Here is a 22,200-nt window from a genome sequence, read left to right on the forward strand (position 1 = left end):
CAGTCATTTTCATGGTGTAACTGCCTGTGTGAAAAACAATTATTTCTGCTCTGAATTTCCCAGTATATTTCCCTATAAACTTTTGGATACATTTTTCTATAAAAACATTCCAGTATTAGTAAAATTTGACATTTCAAACAATAAAAAAGTGTGGAGCAGAGCACTAAAGAGGAATGCTTTTGCTGGATATGTGCTTTTCCCAGAGAGATTGTTCAGCAGCCTTGTGTTCTACCCAAGAGATACCCAGATTCCTACATCAGCTCTTCACCTGCTCATCTCTTATTTCACACTCGACGTATTTTGATCTCTTTCCATTGATGCGAATAGTAAGATGGCCTTTATTTCTTGAAGGTATATTTACATATGTCTCATCCTGTTTCTTTCTAGTGAAAAGAAAGGCAATTCAAACTGTGCTGGAGACCTACACTTGTGCTCTCCCACTGCAGAGATAAAAGCCCAGAAAAGCAACATTTGGGGTTTGTTAGTTTTTTGTTTGTTTGGGTTTTGTTTGTTTGTTTGTTTTTAAATGGCTGACAGTTTATTCTGGTCAGAGGTCAAATTTATGATTTCCCCTTTTGCTGATGCTTCATAGTCAACTGCAGCATTTGGCAATCCAGTTGGTATTTGCTGTTTCTCACCTCATCACCACAATAATCGTTCTGCAACAGAGCTTGATCTTCACACTGATCTCTACAAGGCATCGACAATTCAGCTCTTTCTGCCATAGCTGTGTTTAGGCTACAGGAAAAGAGAAATAAAAACATTTTAATCAGCAGTTATGACTTGAAGAAACTAAAAAAGTAGAGAAGCCATCGAGGAAACTGCTGCTTACAGTCACTTTTATGATTATTATGGTACTTACACTCCATCTATAGTGTTTTGTTCTTTAATGCTAAAAATTTCCATGAGAATCCTGTTTCACTCCAAGTTAAGGGGCAAAAAGGTTTAAATCAAAAGTGAATAGGCAAATTGTAGCAGGTAAAATGGGCCTGGCAGATGATCAGAATACATTTAAACTGATAAATTAAAGCATTAAAATTTGTAACATAACTGAAGTTTAGTTTCTTAATGCATACACACACGTACATGTGCCTATGCACAGGTGTATATATTATACACACAGACAGACACAGACACAAGTTTGCAACTAATTTTCCAAGCTGTGAGACAAATGCACGGGCAGAGTTGCCTCTGTCTCTAAACAGAGAGGGCCACTTTTCTTCTCATGTAAATTCACTGAAGACAGAGGAATTACACCAGGGAGAGGTTTGACCCAGAATGTCAACAGTTTTGAGAAAGAAGAGCTTTTATTTATTATGCAATTATTCACACAGAGGGACTTGCCTTCTCTTTTAAGAGGATATGTCATGCAGTTTGACATCCGCTGCTTCTTTTGCAGAAGCTGCTTTCCCAGTTTGGATGATGGCAGAACAAGCAGCGTCAGGGAGATACATATTTGATTTACCTGTGTTTGCAGCAGGAAAATAAAGTTTGCAAGCCAGCCATACCAAGATATGTTGTGTGTCCTAGGACAACAGAGAAGATGGAATTCCCCCTGCCTGGGTGAGGAAAGATTGAGATGAATTTTTTTGCGATGCATCTCCCCTGCAACTATCTGTTTCTTGCTCTTTTTAGATCTCATGCCTCCCTTTTTCTTCCTTGGATAATATTTTGGTTCGCTTGGCTACCAGCAGCACATCTTCCACCTAGTATATGTCTAAAACTCTGTAAAATAGGACCCGGGAGTCCCTTCTGGCACCAAGGCAGGTAGTTCAGGCTGACTTCTGCACCCTTGGTTTAGAACTGCCTTCCCTCAAAATATACTGGCTATATTCGTGTTCCACAACGCGTCCCTCAGGGTCTCCTTTCAGCTGTATATGATTTCTCTATGGTCTCACAACATGGTTACAATAATTTTGTGTGTTCCCTCCAGTTAGGAGCCAAAGAGCAAACACACACATACATAGTGGGGATGGTTGGGTATAAGAAATGCTTTAGTTTCTTCTTTGGCCCTCATTTATTTAACACCATGCACATATTGATTTTGACTGTCACCATTCCTGCAATCTTAAGTAGATTTCTGGAGCAGATTTACTAGATGCCCCTGTACTCTCCTGTGTCCTAGCTGGCAGCACAGCTGCCTCTAGCCAATACTTACTGGAACTCTTCTACTGGATTTCTTTTGCTCAAATATATGACAGAAGTCATTCCACTGAGAATTATTACCAGTGCATCTCTTTCTTCCTTCAAACGAAGATCATTACCTTGTATAGAGACCTAAGTCCAAGCTCGCCTCACCTAATCCTAGACATTCAAGCAAACACTCAGGTCAGCTCCCTCTGTGATCAAAGGCAAGAGGTGGGGAGATGCCTCTAAGCCAAGTCATCTCAGAACTGCATTTTTTACTGTAGGTATCTGCATTTTTTTTCTAACACTATGGATGCCAAAAGCAGTCTTATTTGAGCATACCAGTTGATACATAAAACTAGAAGAAAAGGCAGCCCCTAGGAGAAATAAACAGATTCCCACCATGTCTCTTAATGCTGGTCTTAAAGGTAAATATTCGGTGATGCTGGATCTCTCCATCAGCGAAACATTTTCACAGGACCAAACTCCAGGTCCCACGTAAAGTTCCAAAGCAAACTCTTTCTACATCTCTTGGCAGCTAGCTTCTATAGGAACAACCTCAGGTTCCCTGTCATCACTCAGTATATCTATTACTCACCTTATAAATCAGACATTTCAAGGTAAATATTAACTCCAAAATCTCAAGAAGCTGCCAACAAATACAAATTCAGAGATCAAACACTAAGTGGGAGCAAATTCTCCTATAAGTATTCTGTTTCTTGATAAATACTATCCCTCCTTTGCTCTCTTTCAAATAGCGCAATTATTTAATAGCAAAATACAGAACATAGGCTACAGACATACCAAGAAGAGATTCATTGTCTTGATACCTCTTAGGACTCTTATTGTGCCTCTCATGCATAGTCACTAAGGAAAAACACAGGCTCTTTAGACTGCGGTGATTTCCGATCTAAAGAGTTGGTATAAGGAGCACCCAAAAATAAAATTATGAAGACAGTCATTGAAGCCTTGGGGACAACATTGCTGAGTTCCTCATCAGCACTCAAGAAAAGGCAGCACAAGACAGACTCTAGGAAAATCTAACCCAAACTTCACAAGAAAATTATATTGGCTTATAGTTTAATCAGTATCTTAGAAACTGCATGCAGATTGACTAACCAGTAAATTCACAGTTAGCGCAAGTGTTATGGAATTCTGTCTTCACCTTGTAAGCAAAGAAACAATATAAGATGACTTACAAACTGCACAGTCAGTAGATCGGAATATATCGAGTAAATGAGAGAGATCTTTGGGTTTGTGTATACATGAGCTTTCTCCTACAAGGTGGGATACTTCCAATTGTGTCTGCCTATGTGCCGGAAAACGGCTTTTATCTTTATGTGATAACAATCTTAAACAGCAGTAACTCACAGTCCTCAAGCTCAGGGACTGCATGGTGTAAATCGCCAGATGAAGTCTGGAAGAAATCATCTACAGAAGCATTGTGATGAACTCATGTATTCTCCTGTAGTGTCTATGAAATATATGCCACACAAATTATTGGTCTATATTGTCAGTTCCAAACTTCCAACATAGCATCTTACACATTCCATTAAACTGTCTGGGACATAGATCAATCTGACCATGGTAAGATGTACCAATCACTGCAGTCACCAATAAACCAAAGACAAAGAAAACGATTAAAAAGTAAGTTATTATTGTGTAGTGACTGGATCCATACAATGGCGAAGTCTTAAATAAATCCATAAGGATTATTTTATATGTGATTCCAGAGCATTCCTGTGCGCCAATCTTATAAAAAGAGACCAAAAAAAGCCTCGAACACATAGATTTTCACCATGATCAAACTCATTTAAAATGCATCTCATAATTAAGGATTTTAAAAGAGAGAGATTTTGTCCAATGTATTATTAAAGCATAATGGGGTCCCTTAGGTCCCAATTAGGAAACTGATTAAAAAATGTTTGAGTTTAAAAAGCTGCAGGTAGGGAGTTCTGCTCTCAGCTGCCTTGAATTAGCATATTGATGGCACCACAGCTCTAGCTGGAAGGAAAGGCAGAGACCCAGCACACGTTTTGCTGGGCCAGCACAGCGGCTTCTGAGCACTCCTGCCTCAGCCTGAGGAAAGAATTACTCACACAGCCAGGCCCGACCAGCAGCAACAAAAAGAAGTTACAGTACAGAAATGTACTGGGCAAAGTATTTGCTGGTAGCGGTACTGAGGGAAAAGGAACTGTGATCGGAACAACATGGAAAAGAGCAAATGCTAAACCAAAACAAAATCCAGGAGGTTTCTGGCTTGTATGTAACAGGATGTTAATCAATGGCCTTGATTGGAAACAGCTATGGCCTCAGTTTCAGCATATGGCGAGGTTCTGGCACAAACCCAGAAAGTTATATTAGGATGGCCCTTAAAATCCGGGTTAATTTCTGTCTTCTCGAAAATTTAGGACTACTGGTCACAGCTGATTTCAAACTGGAGCCCACGACGACGTGGTTTTGGTTGGATATTACTTTAATTTTCTGCTCAGAGCTCTTAAACATTAAGCTGATGCTTTTATAGGGTGTAAACCCACTTTCATCTTGGAAGTAAGTTATCAGATCACTAAGGCACTTACTGCACCCTACAGGTGTCTATCAGCACTGTGGATCAATGGGTTAACAGGAGTTTTGTACTGCACTTGCCCAGCCTGCCTCTTTCCACCTTTCCCTTTCCCATCTAACACAGCATCCTTCAGCCAGAAGCAAATGGGAAACTTGTGAGGCACCTTTGTAGCAGCTATTAAAGAAGTTGCTTAAATAGGGTACTCTGGAGACACTGTATGAAGTCCATTCTTTGCGAGCTAAGTGAAACCACCAGGAGGGATAGTTCTGATGGGCTGCGAGAAGAGCACAGAATTGATAAACTGTTGAAACTTATGGAAACTTGCACTGATGACTATTACATGAGAAAAGGATGAAAGCAACTCGTTCTGGTGGAAATGGAGCATTTTTGTGTAAAGAATTTCACTTTTCCTTCAGAGAGATGATTTGGCAGAAGACATTGGAGGGTTTGCACATCATCAAGGATTACTCTGGTGAATAAGGTTTAAGCAACCACACAACTGTGGCCAGATCTCTGATGATAGAGATGAGGAAAATAATTGGGTTTTATGGCTTTTTTAATATATTGCTCCATTGTGAATAAAAACAATAGTGCTGAAGTACCACCTTGGCATTTTGTTTATCCTAGACAACTATGCACCCTTTAGGCTCATGATGGCAGCCCACAGCAGAAATACATGCCCAAATGCAGAAGGAATCTTGCTTTTCAGTCCAAAGACTCCCTGGTCTCTGCAGCTTCTCAGGTTATTACAGCTCACCCTCACCTGTATGGTTTTTTTGCAAAAAGATTTTTTTTTCCAGGTTTTTGGCTCTTCTCCCAAAAAGGATGCATGAAGAAAAAGAATTGAAAATGCAAACAAAGCGAAGAAAGTCATGGTTATAGCTCCCACAGCACCTGTAACTCAGGTCTCCTCAGCACACACCATATTGTAATATTGAATTTTCCGCTAAACTTATGCCTTGACTGCACTGTATGCACAGTACATTATAGTGGTTTTTTGACCAGCCAGCTTGTAAAAGTCTGTTAAATACTAGGGGGCAGTTTTAAATCTACTTAGCAAACTCTATAGTCTCCTGACCCTGTTCTGGTCTCCTTCATTACCTCTGTCATAGGTACTGCACTAGACTCCTATGGAAAAGAGAATTAGGATGGTGCGAGGATGGAAGAATGGCCTAATGCTTCCCATCTGCACAGCCCTGTATGGACCTGTGCCAGGGAGTGGCTGTAGGAGAGAGGACGCGTGCTCAGGAAAGATGTAGTAAGTCACTCAGCTCTGAATACACTGTGCAGCTGGTACTGCTGTCTGGGCGTAGCATGGTCATAGGAAGAGGAGTCCCTGATATTTCTCAGCCTCATTAATCTCAGTCCTCAGTGAAGGTTTTTGAATGCTTTCTATGAAACTCTTTCAGTTCCTCCCCTGAGGAGCCAACCAACACCACAGCTAAGTCACTACTTTGCACTCGCTGCTTCTTTTGAGAAATGTTCTCCCCATTTCCTGGAGCAGGGTATTCCTCTGCCTAAAAACCACACTGTCTTTGGGAAACACTTTTCTAAGCCTGTGCAACTACTAAATACCACACTGCATGTAGGCTGAAACAAAGCTGTTTTCTGGAGAATGAAGATTACGAATCCCCAGGTTAGTAAATGCATACTCAATAGTATTCAGAGACTACCTAAAGCAAGTGCACATCAACACTTTCTTTGGAAATGTCACCTAAAAATGTCAAGTGATGCCAACAACTTAAATCCAGACTCTGAAAGACTCTGTTTATGTGAGCTGCTCTTTGTGCACATAAGAGAAATTAGTTCATAAGTTCTTCTTTCACATCCTGTTCTCCAAGGGTACCCAAAGACCTCATGCCTTGTACCTTTGAGTGTAAGATCAAAAAAAAAAGAGGTAGCATTGCCTGCTGTGCTGCAGACAGCAAAAGTAACACGAGAGACCCTTCACACAGCAGTGAATGTTCAGGAAGAGCCCCTGTGAAGAAAAATTATTCTTTGTGGAAATCTCTGGAGTGTTGCTAACTTCTAAAATTGGATATATATTCTGATGAAGATACAAACAAACACAACAGTCATCCTGGTCAGACAAAAGGTTAGTCTAATTCAATATTATGTCTCCGGGGATACTGTAAGTGAATAGGGAAAAGTGTAAAACTAGGGCAAGCACATAGCAACACTTTCCTAAACACTCTCTCATGCTCCAAATATTCGTAGCTTTAAAACTGTGCCTTTAAAATATGCAATCCTTCCCTCAAGAGGAACTCAGGTCATGAAAGGAGAGTGAAAAGAAAGCAGTTGCTAAGAGTGGATGCACATATTGCCACAGCAACATCAGCTGAGCTCTTGAATCTATGCACAGGGGAGTTGCTGTTTTGAGGCAGGAGGAGAGGATGTGCTCTCATGCTAACCTTGGAGAGACTCTCATGGTGAGAAAGGCCAACAGCAGCTCTTGACTACTTCCTTTAGACTTATGAACGCACCTAAATTCATAAACTTTTTTTTAATAGATCAATCATTAGAGCGAGGCAAAGAATACTTTTCTTCTCAAATGTCCTATATTCATCTATATCTTTTCATTTTGAATAAAATGAATTCATGTCTTAAGCGTACTTATCTTTGTTGCATTGAAAACTAAGATTCTGCTGACTTTTAAAACTTTTCATTTATGATGCAAATTAAGTAGTCATCTTCTCAAAAATTTTAGTGAGAATATATATATATTTGGGGAATGGGAATCAAAATGATGATTTGACAGTCTTTGCTGTCAGTTCTTTTGATGTTCATAAACTGCAAGAATTCAGTTACAGTAACCAGGTTTCCATAAGCTTATTATAAGGAAAGCAGAGGAATATACACAGTTATGCAATTAAATAAGCACACAGATCAATGCCCATTTGTTTTAGCAATTTTGTGTAATATCCAAAAGGGAAAATGGGGAAGAAAAAAAGTCCATGGGGAAGAAGAAGAAATCAGAGTGTTTATTCATTCAGCTCTTTACAGTTGCTTAAGAACAGTTCTAGAAAAAAATCCTGGGAATGAAAAACTGTCATTTCCTATGTTACATCACCCAAATTTACATTTCATTTATCCTAAATGGTCTGGAATATCTGGAGTGCAGCATGGCATATCTAGTGGCAGCTGGATTATCAAAGAATTAGGACTCCAGCTAGTGATCTTTTTAAAACCTGGAAAAAGTGGCCTGCACAAATCTTACATACTCTGACTCTGATTTTCTAGCAGTAAACAGAGTTAGTACCAAGTGCTATTATTACTACTTTACCATCCTAAAGTTGCTAGTGCTTCTAAAATCATCTGAAGGGGCATGCAGAAATCCGCGGCCCCTGTACATGGTGCCGAAGCATTGCTGCGATGCTGACTCGAAGGGAGAACGTCCCACATACTGCTGAACTCCCGTGCTGACCCACCCGCCACCCCATGGGGAGACCTGCAGGCCACGCAGAACGCGAAATTTGTGTGCACATCCCCCTGTTGCTCTGTTCATGGGAAAGTGTTCGAGATTTTTGGAAGCTGAAGAATTGGTTAACGTACAGAATTTCCCTGGGCTGATTTCTGAATAGTCTTATGATGAGCCCTATGGGGCCTATGAAATGCACAGAGGAGAGCTCCAGAAGATGCAGTCATTCCATCTGAAAGAGGACACAGAGGAAGAATATGCAAAAGCTTTGGCTATTTACCTTGTACAAGGTAGAGTGGGGCCACTAAAGCCCTTTCTTGGAGACAGTGTGTGTGTATCGATTTACAATTGCAGTTTATTTCCTTCACACAAGCAGTGTTTATCTTGCAAGTCTACCCTGGGGAGGAGCAAACAACTCTGGCCACAGACCTTTAATTTAATGAGGTTTCTTAAGACTACGGCCAGAGCAGCAGTCACAGTTAATGGGACTCAGCCAGCCAGCCCTGGTCTCATCTCATTGCAGACGTGCCCTCAGCACATGGAAACACAGAAAAAGAAGCCAGAGAATCAACATCTCCCTGCTCTGTATGTTTCTGCCTCACAACCTCTCTTTCACCAAATCTATTATACATCATGTCATACATTACAGTCTAGAAAACTATAAACTCTTAACACTGGGGAGTAGGAACTACATTTTGGTTTGTGTTTGCATCTAATACAATGGAGTAATTAGTACTCTACAGTTCACAACAGTTTGTTTCTCAGGCCACTGCTTCAAGCTGCACTAATCTCATTTTTGCCAGCCAGTTCTGTTGCCCACTGTAGTCTGCTTAAGATGCATGTTGAGTCTGAGCCAAATCACCTGATACAGGAAGAATCTGGTCCCTGCCCAGATGCAATGAATTGGCTGCTACTGTGAAGTTCTTCAAAATTTTGCAATGGCAGCACCGCTTCTAGCAGCTTGTTTTATTAGGTCCCAATTTATATTAATTCCATATGCTGCAGTGTATTAATATGTCTCTTCTGTCTTGCCTTTAGAAATAAAAATGTGATTTATCAGCAGCCTCTTTGTACTGCCAGCATATAATTGCACGTGGGTTAATTGTTAAAGTTCTGAGGGAGCTATACTAAGGGATCAGTCCTTTCATTGCTGTAGTAATGAGCTTCTAATGGTTGCCTGGCTAGACCTCCTGGTCTTCCCAGGGAGGCAAGCTTTAGCCATCCCCTTTCTGTCTGTCCATTAATCACTGATCTCCCATAACAGTATATCAAGGGCAACAGAACTGCACTACTGAAAATAGGGAGCAAAAAAGGAGACTCATTGCATCTCATTATCTCCACTAATATGTAAATATAATAACTGTGCAGATAATTTCCTTACATAGTTTGGAAATAAGCCCTGGATGGCTCGTGGCCATGGTAAAGACACATCAAGCTTGTCTTCTTCAGGTCACTGATTCACATCCCGGCCAGAATAATAGTGACCTACAGTCACTACCAACTGACGGTGTGTTTAAAACTTCACACCCTGGGGAAGCCGCCTGGCATCACTGACAGTTGTAATCTCATAGTTGGTCACTGGAGAGCAAAGGTTATTTCTGCAGGCCAGAGAGCAAACCTGCAAATTCAACTGCACTCTCAAGCCTGGAAAAAAAATGAATGAAATTCGGTGCTGAAAGGAATGTTTTATGTGTAACGAAAAATGTTAAGAAAAGATGGGAGGAGCTGAGACTGGTCTGTTCAGATAATAGAGCTTAATGTCCATTATCTGTGTTACTTGGGATAGAACAGGGATGGGCTTGTTGTCCCATATCATCTCTTCAGTCCTACATTACCAAACCTGAGAGATCAGCTACAGATACCTTTTTGGGACTTCATTTAGTATTTCTAGTAAGACTTAGGATTACCTAAAATGTTCTAACACACCTATTGCACCCCGTGCTGAAGGGATAACAGACATGACTCCACTTATTTAAAGGGGTAAAAGTTGCTACAAACAGGGTTCCTCATCAGCGTATAATGTCTCTTATGTTTGGCACCGAGGAAGCCACCTGTCCAGGCTGATCCCCAGTTCCAAGGCAGCTGAGGAGCCGTCTTCTCTCCCTGCCATAAGCCAACAACCCATAGAGAAAACAGACTCCAACCGGAGGCATATGACTCAAGTGCCTTGCCATGTTTAGTGAAAACATCATTTACAAGATCAATAGCCTTTTTTCTTGAAGATTTTAGACCTCATTTTCATGACAGAACTTTTTCTCAGCTCCTGCCAGCAGGACAGCATAGGAGGTTTCACATGCTGCCAAGCAACTGATTTGTGGAGCCTGTGAAAACTGAGAGTGATCAAGTGAGCTACTTTCCTCAAGCCTCTGGGTAGGGCAGGAAATGAAGCCCATGGACACACACTGCTGAAAAGCCAACAACCATCCTGCACCGTTGCGTACTGTGTCCCAAGGAAAGTGCACTGTGTGCTCCAGCCAGGACGTCACCTGAGCCTCTTTCCTCAACGAGCCATCGACTACGAGGCAAGGATTCTGCAATTCAGCTTCTTTTCATGCAATGTATTTATTGTCTGCTTGAAGGAACCTATATACCACCTTGCAGGCAACAGCAGCACTGGATTAGTGAGAAGTTACACACAGTCTTTTATATTCCATCATAAAAAAACACAGGCCAGGCTAAATAACACTAGGCTAACTGCACATAAAGTAAATGATACCATCACATCTTGTGCCACATATTATTGCTACCAAAGTGCAAAGATTCAGATGATAATAACTGATGAGTGCAGGGTGTTTGAGGACATGGTGTTGAGGGGAGGAAGCAGCAATCTGGCTGATCAATAAGCATAAGCAACATCTCATTTCCTGGCAGTTACCTCGTGATCTAACACACATCCCACGTAGCTGTCCTTCAAAGAGAAGAACCCAAAAAAGAATTTTACAGCCTACTTTTTTGGAATGAAATCTCATCACCGAAAGCAAAAACTGTTCTAAATACTGCTGAGGAGGAAAGAATCTGAAAAAACACTGTGATTACAAAAATCAAATAGTTCCTTATTAAAGGAGCTACATTTAGAGAAGCTAAAACTGCAGTTAAATTTCCAGTCTTATGTGCTCAATGTGAGTTCTTGGTACCACCTCCACACATTTGCCCTTGCACCTGGCACGCTTCCCCCACTACCCACTCCCCAAATTCTAAACAGTTACAAACAGCCAAATAACTAACAGAGGAGAAGGCAGATCTCACTTATGACAACTTTTTTGAGCACTGCATCCTGTACATCCTTCACTGCCAATGGAGTCTTAGACAGCTATTCTCATTCCAGTCCCTGGGATTCTTCCTAAGACAGGGAGGGATACAAAGAGACCCTCCACCTGGAGCCACTGAAGAAATGTAAAGACAAGGTGTCATCAGGACAGTGATGGCACCACAGTTTGGTCTGCTGGCTTCAGTGGCTCTACTTTGGATGCGAAAGCACAAGAGCAGCTCTTAACATCCTAAGAAGATACGGGAACTTTGTGAGTTGTCTCTCCATGAAACAAAGCGAGCAGAGGATGGTTCTCAAATTGCACATTTCTGCAGAGTTCTAATTTCTTTGGTAATGGACAAACTATTTTCCTTTAATTTTGGTGTGCAAAGAAAAGTAAATGATACAAAAAAACAAAAAAAAAGTAGTATTTCATTTTGTTTTCATTCACTTACCCGGGAGCAGCAGTAGGCAAACACTTCTGCCAGTGTGACTGCTTTAAACACCAAGCTACTGCTTTTAGTGGTAATAAGCTGTTTACCTATTTCAGCAACATGCTGGCTTTCCTGAGAAGTGGCCATGGTGCCTACACCGCACTCTGGACTCATTGCTGTTGTGATGAAGAGTCCATCTATTCAGGCAATATACGGCCTGTCTGCCAGTACATGGTTAGTCCAGGATGCCTGGAGCAAGTGGGACCGAGTACAGAGAACTTCGGCACACACTCTGCTTTCTCCAGAGGAAATCTGGACAGCACTGAGGACACTGATTCTGAACAACAAATATTCAACTTTTCCATAGGTTATGTGTTGGGGCTCTCATGCTTTCCCTTGCACTTCTGGAAGAAGCCTCACTCATGATCATCTCAACACTGAACCACTTGTACCCTGGGGTTTTTAAATAGACACCCAGCCATTCAGGGACTACAGTGACTGGGGCATTGGGTTGAATTCCTGGTAATTTTTGTTATTATCCAGTCAAAAACAGAGAAACAAGACTATTTGTTTAAACAGAAATGTAAGATTTTGGCACTGTGGTAGACAAGATTGATAAACAATTATTTACTTTAATCTTTCGATACCCTTTATCAATTAAATTAGAAGAACTGGTGAAATGCAAAATTTTCCTTTTTATACACTGAATTATCAGTAGTGAGAAAAATATTTTTGCAGGGGCAAATCAATTTAATATTTTAAGATAAATACAGAGAGAAACATCTGAAAGTTAACTTCATAAAAAGATTCTTCTGTTCTTATTTGTACACTCTCTTAATCTGCATAGATTTGAACTCTTGGGTTCCCATTTTCTGCAGCAGGACAGACACAGAATCCATCACCCTCAGTAATGGGATGTATGCTGCTAATGAACCACTGCTAACAAACCATATTTTGGAAATGGCCACAAAGTTAACTTAGTCAGAATTATCCATGACGTGATTCTGGAACATATTCTACCCCTGTTCTTCGATCCAATGCAAAAAGCACATAAAATGAAAACTACACCAGACAGAAACTGATGTACAACATTTTGCATTGTTATTGCTGGCAGTGGTGTAACTGAGAATTGTGCTCTAGTTTTCTAATTTGGTGGCATTTTATGGCCAGTTTGCCCAAATTTAAGCAACTACAGAAAAGGCAGCAGCCAATCGAAGCCCTGTCATCTAGAGGGAATTCTGTCTTGGGCTGTCAGCCATAAAAATGCATAGGATCTGCTCTAACGTCTCTTTAAGGAGCCTGAGCGATAGCCCATTAAGGAACCCAGGTGCTATGCCTGAAATGGTAAGAAGAGCGATGTGAGCCCCTGCCAGCCCTGAGCTACGGAGAGCAGGGCCTGTCTAAAGGCAATGAAGTGCACTGTCAGTGGAGGCTGAGAGCTGAATAAACAAGTCCATCCGACTTTGCTTCTTAAGCCTGTTACTTATTGAATAATAAATTGGAAGTCATCGGGATTAACAAGCTTTCTGAGTCAGGCCATGGGAACGGCTGGACACCAAGTGTAAAATGTAGCAGTTCAGAAAGCAACACCTAAGCCCTTATTTGATCTAGTAAATTAAAGACCTGCACTCGCCTTCACAGCAATCGCTACCCATCACTCTAGGACAACCACCCCCCCCACCCCAATTTCAAATAGGTAGAGGTCTATCTTAAAACCATTAGCAATTAATAGAGTCGGCATGCAGTGGAAGCACTAGAAAAATTAGCGTCATCAGTCATCTTTCAATATCCACTGCAATATTGAATACAAATGTCATCTCCGTATTATGATGCAGCTCAGAAACTGAACTAGTATTACTATTAACTGAGATAAAACCCAATCTACAGGATTTCAACCCTTATTTGAAGTTCAGTTTATTAACTGCATCTCCCATTAAGCCGGTTTCATTATTTAAACAACATCATGCAATAAAAATACCTGAAGATTAAACTTACCATTTAGGTGATTTAGCTGTAAGTCACAGCAAAATGGTCTCACATATCTCTTCCAAGCACAGATGAAAATACAATAAAACAAAAAAGTTTCACAACTTGGCATGATTTGCACTCTCTACTTGAGAGAAGCTTGGTCGTCATATACTAGGGATACATTTCAAAGTATAACTAAGCATCCTTACGTGGAAGATGCCCTCTGTTAGCATCGACTCTTCTTGCACATCTAGGCACAGCTCTGTCGAAGCTGCACCCACTGCAGAGAAGAACCTGGTGCAGGTAGTACGGACCTGTCATCGTCCAGACCTCACGTAACAGGGAAGTTACAGGTCAGAAAAAAGATGTACTGACAATATTAGGCTGATGGCCCTGGAGATGATGCACACGGAGGCATTGTTCACTCCTTTTTTAATACAAAACCAAGGAGAAATCAAAGGAAAATAGTGGAATGCAGGTACAAAAGAAACAGTAGGAGATTTCTCCTCACATCGTTAAGCTGTTGAACTCACTGTCACAGGGCATGGCAGCTGCTACGTGTTTACAAGAACTCGGAAGGCAATTGGACTAAATCCCAGAATTAAAATCCATCATGATTTAATAACTACAAAGACACTACCTCCAGCTGATGAAGTCCTTGAGCCACATATCATTGGATGCTGGAACAGTGCACCAGGGAGTTATTACTACAGGCTTAACCCAGTGCTTATAGTCATCCCTGGGCACCCACAGCTGGCCAGTACAGGCATTCTGTGTTCTAATTCAAGTACCAAAGGGATAGACACTCTATAAAAACTTATGTAAACAGGATGGAAAAAAAAAAAAATCACAGGAGTTACTATTGCATAGGGATAAGGCAAATTGACGGAGCTCTGTGCTGAGAACCCAGTCCTTTGGGGATTATGTACATATGGTTACACAATAAACCAAATTCTCTCTGAATCTTGAGAGTCCCTTAGTTTTCAGGAGCATCAAATTCATTTGTATATCCTAGAATACTGATTTTAAAACACAGGTCAAGTATGTACTATTTCACTGTTCTACAGACAAGGAGCAGAAATATTGTTACTGGCAATGGAAGAAAGGATTGTCGAAGTGTAATATCTCTTTGTCCAGGAAAAGGCTGAACAGACCTGTAGATTTCTTGCACTCAGAATCCCTCCTTTCATCCGTATAGTCCACTGCCAAGATAACATCATTACTGAAAAAAACAGCAATCAAGTTTCTTAAAGGACTTACCTCCATCTGAGAATTTTTACTCTTTCCATTTTCCAAGGGTAGAGAAACAACTCCATCCAAATTAAAAAGAGAGGCACAGAGTCAGTTCAATAGGCAAATGAGTTTTCATACACAGTTAATTGTTGGGTCAAGGTTTCAAGAAGATGACGCATTACAAAATGTTTGAAAACAGTGTGCTGCATTTGTGTATGTTCTTTGGGCATCTTCTAACCCTAGGTGAAAAGTATTTTGGCTGGCGCACCTACCAAAATATGATGTAAGCAGTTATAGGGAATAAAAAACAACCAACCAGGTGAAGTGATGAGAAACAGATAGCCATTTTCCTTCCCTCAGTATTTAGTAAGCACTTATTAATCTTTAACACGTCTGCAAAATACAAGAGGCATACTACCATTCAATAAATTCCAATAACCAAGGGTCTTCTGCAAAGTCCATCCGAGGCTCTGTGTTTGAGACATCCACATTCCCAACTGAGCCTCCAGAAGCCTTCTGGAGCACGGTCCTGAGCACTTTCTTGGGGGTCATTATGCCAATCCCTACCAGAAGTATGAATACGGGTCAGTAAGACCCACACTGTGAGCCTGCATCCCCTCGAGGACCGCAGGCAAGACAGGACACCTTCCTGCATGCCCTAAGTGCTGTCCCCAGCTGCCACAAGCCTGTAACTGTGTGCCTGAGCCAGAGTGACCAGAGGTCCCCAGGCAGGGGGACAGCCCAGCCACCCCTGGTCAGGGGCTTTTCAGAGCCTGGGGAAAACCCACAGTCCCCTGCTGCAGATGCTGAAAACGCAGGCAGCGTGTCAAGGGAGCATGAGTGGAAAATATAAAGGGTCAACCTAAAGGATCTCATACTGAATCATGAGCTCAGGTATGTCTGTGTACTAATGCCACTGGACAGCATCTCTCCTGGCAACAATGTGCAAAGTCACTGTACTGACCTCTTATCTCACAGGAGCTTCTGGATTTAGGGGAAAAGAAGAATGCACGTATATATCTTGCTGGAACAAGATGATAATAAACAGGCTAATGTAACACAAAGACACATATAGGGAAATGGGACTTTAACACTTGTCTCCCTGTTTAGCTGGGGAGAATAAAATATGCAAATTAATGACTGGACCTTAAGACATTACTAATGTCTTTCCTGCGAGCAGAATATTTAATTGCATGCATGGTCCTCTGAACACTTATCCTTTCCAAAGGGTATGCCATTTTGGAGTGAGGAGGCTGGGACTAAGCGCTTCAGACAGATTTCATTTTTAATCTTAGAAGTATGCAACCACTCTCTAGCCTTGAATGTGTAGTCTCTGCTTGCTTCAGTGCTCTTTGCATTAGGAAAGACCAACATGCCCACACATACACAAAGAAAGATAACTGTAAAAGGGAAGATCATTTGCAAAGCCGGAGTGGTTCACTGAAAAGAGAAGAAACAACCCTTTGACTTCAGATAAAAGGTGAAGGGGTCACAGTGAACATAGCAAGAGGCCAACAAACCACGTATGCTAATATTTTGCTTTAATTCTCCCCTAGTTGATTCTAAATTACTGGAAGAAAAACAAATTTTAAGAGCCAGGGTAAGTCTGCTAAAATATCACAATATTTAGGGAGCCTGGAGACAGGAGAGAGGAACCAGAAGTAGCTGATTTGCATTTTGCCTCTTTTTTTTTAATAAAAAGGAGAATAGTACCCATATATATAATTTGTTCACCCATACCAAGGACTTTGTGCCCTTTTGCTGCCATCAGAAATGACACTGCAGACTACCACTGAACGTAACTCTCAGTTCCTAACGCCAGCTGGGGCACTTTCACTCACTAACACAACGAGAGACAAAACTCTGATTACTGAAACCTTTAACTTCTGCTGCCAAATTAATTTTGTTCTATGTCTCAGCCACATCACCATCTCATCTAGCAAAGACATCCACTGTCACTTACAGGTGAACATATTTATTGGTATATAATTTTCAGGTGCTTATCTTCAACACTGAGTCCAGGATTTGGGGCATTATACCACCACTGATCACAACCTGAGCTTCTGGTTCTCTCCTACTCTTGGGCTTTACAAATATTCCTACCCCACTCTCCACAGGCTATAGATTGATGCAGCACTCTACTGCACTCAGCTTCTTTTGGAAAAGTGTGAGGTCAGAGTTCAGCCACAGGGAGGGAACTAACACAAAAATTAAAGCAATGGATGCCAGAAGGCTGAAAATGGTAAAGTGCACTGCAAAAGCACTGAGCTCTGAAAGATCTTGACAAAATGCCATATTGTGGTGGCAAAGCAATTACAGAGTTCACAGTCTTCCCTACTGGGAGAAATGGGTCAGTTTTCATATCTCCAACCCACTGTTTCAGACTTTCTGCAGAACTGATTTCCACTTTGCTCATTTGCAGATGTACAATTAATAAGTAATAGAAATATAACTGCTTTAATAAAAAAGTATGGATGTGCGACAAAAAGTAAATTCTGTGGCTAGAGAACACAAAGCAATTACAACAAATTAATTTACTCTTTAAGCAATCCTGTGACAGGTCCTACTTTTTCAGATGGAAAACTGGATCACAGAGTGCTCAAAGAACAAAGTTCCACCTTTTTCCCTATGAGGCCTCCACTTTTCTTTTTAAAACTTTCAATGCTGTTTTGCCCTCTCTAATAGAAGAGCCCGTGCCATAACCCTTCAGGGCAGTACATGCCAGGCTCAGGTCTGCTTCCAGTCACGGACTCTTTTAAAGATAAACAGATAGAGCTTAGCAGGTCAGCAGAGTAGGCTGGTGAGGAGTAGAAGGCGCTGTTATACATGTCAAAGAGCAACCTATAACCATTCTTGGCTTAGTCTAGCAGAAATCTTGCATATCGGGAAGAGTGAGCAGGACAGGGACCACCAGTGCCACCGTGAGGTTTGGTCCTGCATTTGTTCATTACTAACACAGAGTCATACACAGAGGGACATGCAGCTTATCTTGCCGTCCTTACAAATACTGAATTTATGACAAAAATACAGGGAGGAGACAGAGAAGCATAATATCTGTGAACAGTATCAAAGGAGTCTTCACAGGAAATACAAACTATGTCTGTATCTTTTTGAACATGAAACATATTTTCTCTTTACACTTCATTCAGTGGAAAACACCCAGCCATTTTAGCTGAACGACTGACTTTTATATCTAGGCTCTAGAAGAGCTACTTAGCAAGGAGAGTCATTAACCTATTTTCAAAACAGTACTAACAATTAGCTCTTAATGAGTGTTTCTCATAAGAAAAGACAGAAATAATCCGGTTTAAGCTAATGTGATTTCTGTACCTGCTCCAGCGCAAGGACCCTGCGCAACATCAACACCACGCATCAAGTGCTTGAGAAAAGGTTTGCCTGTGACCTGCGACAGGGACACCGATAAATAGCAGATCTTAGAGTTCAGCTCAAGGCGGCATCGCCTCTTATCCTTGCTTTGCTCGTGCACTTCGTCAAAGCCCTGCAGTGAGAAAGCACCCACTCATAATCTTGAAAGGGAACTGTCATTTTTCAGCCAAAGGTCTAACAGCGCTTGACGAACCTGAAGGGTCTGACCGTGGCAGCGCTCTGGGAATGCACTGACCGAGAAGGGCTTTCTGGAGCAAAATGAGACCACAGCTTGCATGTCTCTCTGCAGATGCCGTGTGTGACCATACCCTGTGTGGGCTAATTCTGTGGGGCACTGCTGGCACTGGCCACAAAAACAGACAGACGGACAGACAAGTGTTTGACATTAATATTTCTGTAGATAAATCTAGAAAACAAATGGAGCCACTGAGCCAGGCTAAAGTGAAGGCAGGATCCAGGAATTTTAATTACTATTCCATGCACACCCACACCTCCATGAACACTCCCCCAAGCCCAAAGTTCATGACTGGCTCCAAGTCATTTAGTACTGCTTCAACATACACAATTAGCACAGGGCAGCCTATTACCACATTGCTGCTTGATAATGAACTACCTAATAGTTCGATTAACAACTTTTAACAATTGCTCTTCTAACTTCCTTTTTTCATTGGTGTTTATTTATTTATTTTACTCTACTCCTTCCCCCTCTTCTCAGGCAAATATAATTAGGAGAGATCTAATTAACTGACGATATTGCTTAGTAAAAACTTTGCTAATGACTTACTCTTGCCTGTAAACCCTGGGGTGTCAGCTTCTCATGTGTCTATAGCTTCCTGTGAAGCCTCATCATTTTGTATGTGAACTTTGATCTGTACTAGAAAATTAATGACTAACTCATATAGCTTAATGTATCAAAACAAGGCAACTCAGAACTAGCTGAAGAGATCAGTTCATTTGTTGTGGATCTGCTTATATATTTGTCAAAAACATGCTACACAACTTCATTACATTAAAAACTTTCCAGTGAAGTCTCTGACTTAAAATTGGCCTTTTTCGCGTAGTTCAGTTACTCTTGGCCTAGGCTACCTTTAGCTCTCTTAGCTTTAGGGCAAGCTTTTCCAAAATAGCGTACCTTGACTATGACCAGAATAGTAAATGTTCTCAGCTGTGCCACATAAGCATCTGTCTGAAGTGGACAAGGGGGTTCACTCCAAACTTGGGGTGCTTCCACCTATCAAACAGACTCTTGAGAGGTGTGTTTGTCCCACAGTCCCCAAATCAACTCTGAAATGCTGCTGCATCCTCACGCCTTTTTCCACTGGGAGGATGCAGGGTGATAAAGCTTCTCTTTCGGTACTGTTGGTGCAGAGTTTGCTTAACACAGCAAGAACACAAGTCTGTCCTTACCCTCCCAGTGCCAGTAACTCTCCCAGGTCAAACCCACTGCTTTCTCCTCATGCACCAAAGCATTTTATCCTAATGACTAGACCTATTCCCAAGCATTTGACTGAACCTCTCCTTGATTTAACACCTCAGTTAAGGTCCACTTCAGCCCCAGAGCATGAATACAGCCTACACCACCTCCAACGGCAGAGTTTCAGATGCCCATGCTATTTATTTGGAAGATTAAACTTTGACAGTCAAGGAAATGTGATAAAAACCACTTGCTGCTTGCTCTCTTCCTCATCAGCACGGTACTATGGATCACAGGATTTGACCTGGCTTGAATTAAATACTCCAGTTGCATTTGTTGCACCATTTCCTCCTCATTCATAACGTAACTCATGACTCCTAAAAGGTATTTTGCTATAATTGTCCTAAATGGTGCTATTATCACTGCAGGTTTCGTCAGAGCAAGAGGAGCTTTTTTGCAAACAGGGATGAGAGGGTGCGTTTCCGGGCAACAGCTTTGCCTGGGGAACTTTCTCTGAAGTCATATGAAACCGAATCAAGCAAAAGTATCAAAGAATCTAAAATACTGGAAAACATTCTACTCCTCAGAAATAAATAAGCTATACTTTATAAAATAATTGTCAATGATATGGCATCCACACTCAGTGTGGTTTGGTTGGTAGAAGGTGGCAAGACTGACCAAGCATTCATGACCACAGAAAGCTGCCAGAACACAGATAAATTTTTTTACATGAGAAAACAGCCAAATCAGAACCAAATAATTTTTCTTTTCAGACAGGTTGTAGTTTCCTCTTGTGTCAAAGCCAGAAGAGGGATTAGTCTCCTGGGTGCATAGCACCAGAAAACTATAAGGAAAGCTGTTGCTACAGACAGAAGATCAAGCAGAGGGTCTCATAAGCTCTCAGTAATTCAGGAGTTACATGAAGTGCCCTTCTCTCCAGACCCTGCATATGATTTCACCTCCAAGATGATATGAAACCTAGGTCAAAATCAGACCAAACAACAGCTTTTAGCTTATTTTTGAGTAAAAGAAGACAAGCAGAAAATCTGGTTCAAGGTTCTCTTTCCAGGGTATATTTATTTTCCCATTGTATAGGTAATCTTCACACTTTCACACTATAACACACATCTTTTTTCCCTGATAACCATATACAACACAAGAATCTAAAACTACTTTTCCTGCTTTGTGAGGAGCCGCAGCCTCACCAGTAACCAGTATAAAGCAACTGTCTCCTTGACAAGGACTACAGGCGCAAAATCAGAAAGGCAAATCTTACCAGCACTTATGTTTTTATAAACTGCACTGACAGCAGCAGATTGAGAAAAAGGAAATGATGCACTCTAACTTTAAAAAAATGCTTGCTACAGTTTAATTGTGTCAGACAGTAACTGAAAGCCAGCTGAGCTTTAGGGAAGGCACAAATGGGAACTCTTAAAGATATAATATACACTACTGACATTTAAAAAGACAAACACTAAGTACAGAGCAAAGGGAGCTAATTTAATAAAATAAGGGTTTGGCAGTGAGTGTTTATTTGTCTTGGAGGACTTTTTTCTTTTTTTAAACAGCACCATTCACGTTGCTCATTTTCAGGCTTGGTTACATCCCTGATGGATAATTTTCAAGTTACTACCCTTATTAAAAAATACTAGACTATTTCACAGCAGTAGTCCCAATCACTGTAGCAACACAATGCTATGTATTATGCTATCCATCTTCAAAATGCTCCATAAATATTAAAGACTAGACCATAACAGTGCAATCTGCCTTGAATAAGAGTAGCCCGTAGCTATTCCAGCCTAAGAACTTCATTCTATGTACCCAAACACTGCAGTTTCCTGCTTGCATTCTTCTTGCTTTAAGGGATTCAAAGCAGAAGTATGGTTTTACCTGAGTTTTTATTGCTTATTTGTCATCTAAATGAGAGCTGAGGCCTTTTTAAAAATCTAAGCATGACTGAATACCACACCCACAAAAACTGGCCTTTCACTTTTTAAGGTGTCCTTGATGCTCTATGAAGGACTAAGTGGTCCAGGTAGGATCTTCTACAAGAAGCTCATATACTAAAGTGGTTTTCCAGAAGTTAAACAGCACTGTATTGGACTACACTAAAAGATTTAGAAGCAGCACTATGCAAAAAACACATTAACACATAGCCCTTAAAGAGTTTTTTCCAATCATTCTCTGAGATGTTAGGTCCACTTCTTAGCTTCAGAGGAAACTGAAGGCGAAAACCAGAGAAAGGATAAGAAACGAAGATTTGCCAGTTTGAAGGTTGTTTCTAACACTGCTCTTTCATGCCAGCAGTGCTATTAGGAGGTTGTTTCTCATGAAGACCACTTCCTACAACCTTCAGTACACTTCAGCTGGGCTACCAGCAGCTGCTGACCCAAGACCTTGCCAGGA

This window comes from Caloenas nicobarica, chromosome 5 (assembly GCF_036013445.1).
Source record: "Caloenas nicobarica isolate bCalNic1 chromosome 5, bCalNic1.hap1, whole genome shotgun sequence".
NCBI lineage: Eukaryota > Metazoa > Chordata > Aves > Columbiformes > Columbidae > Caloenas > Caloenas nicobarica.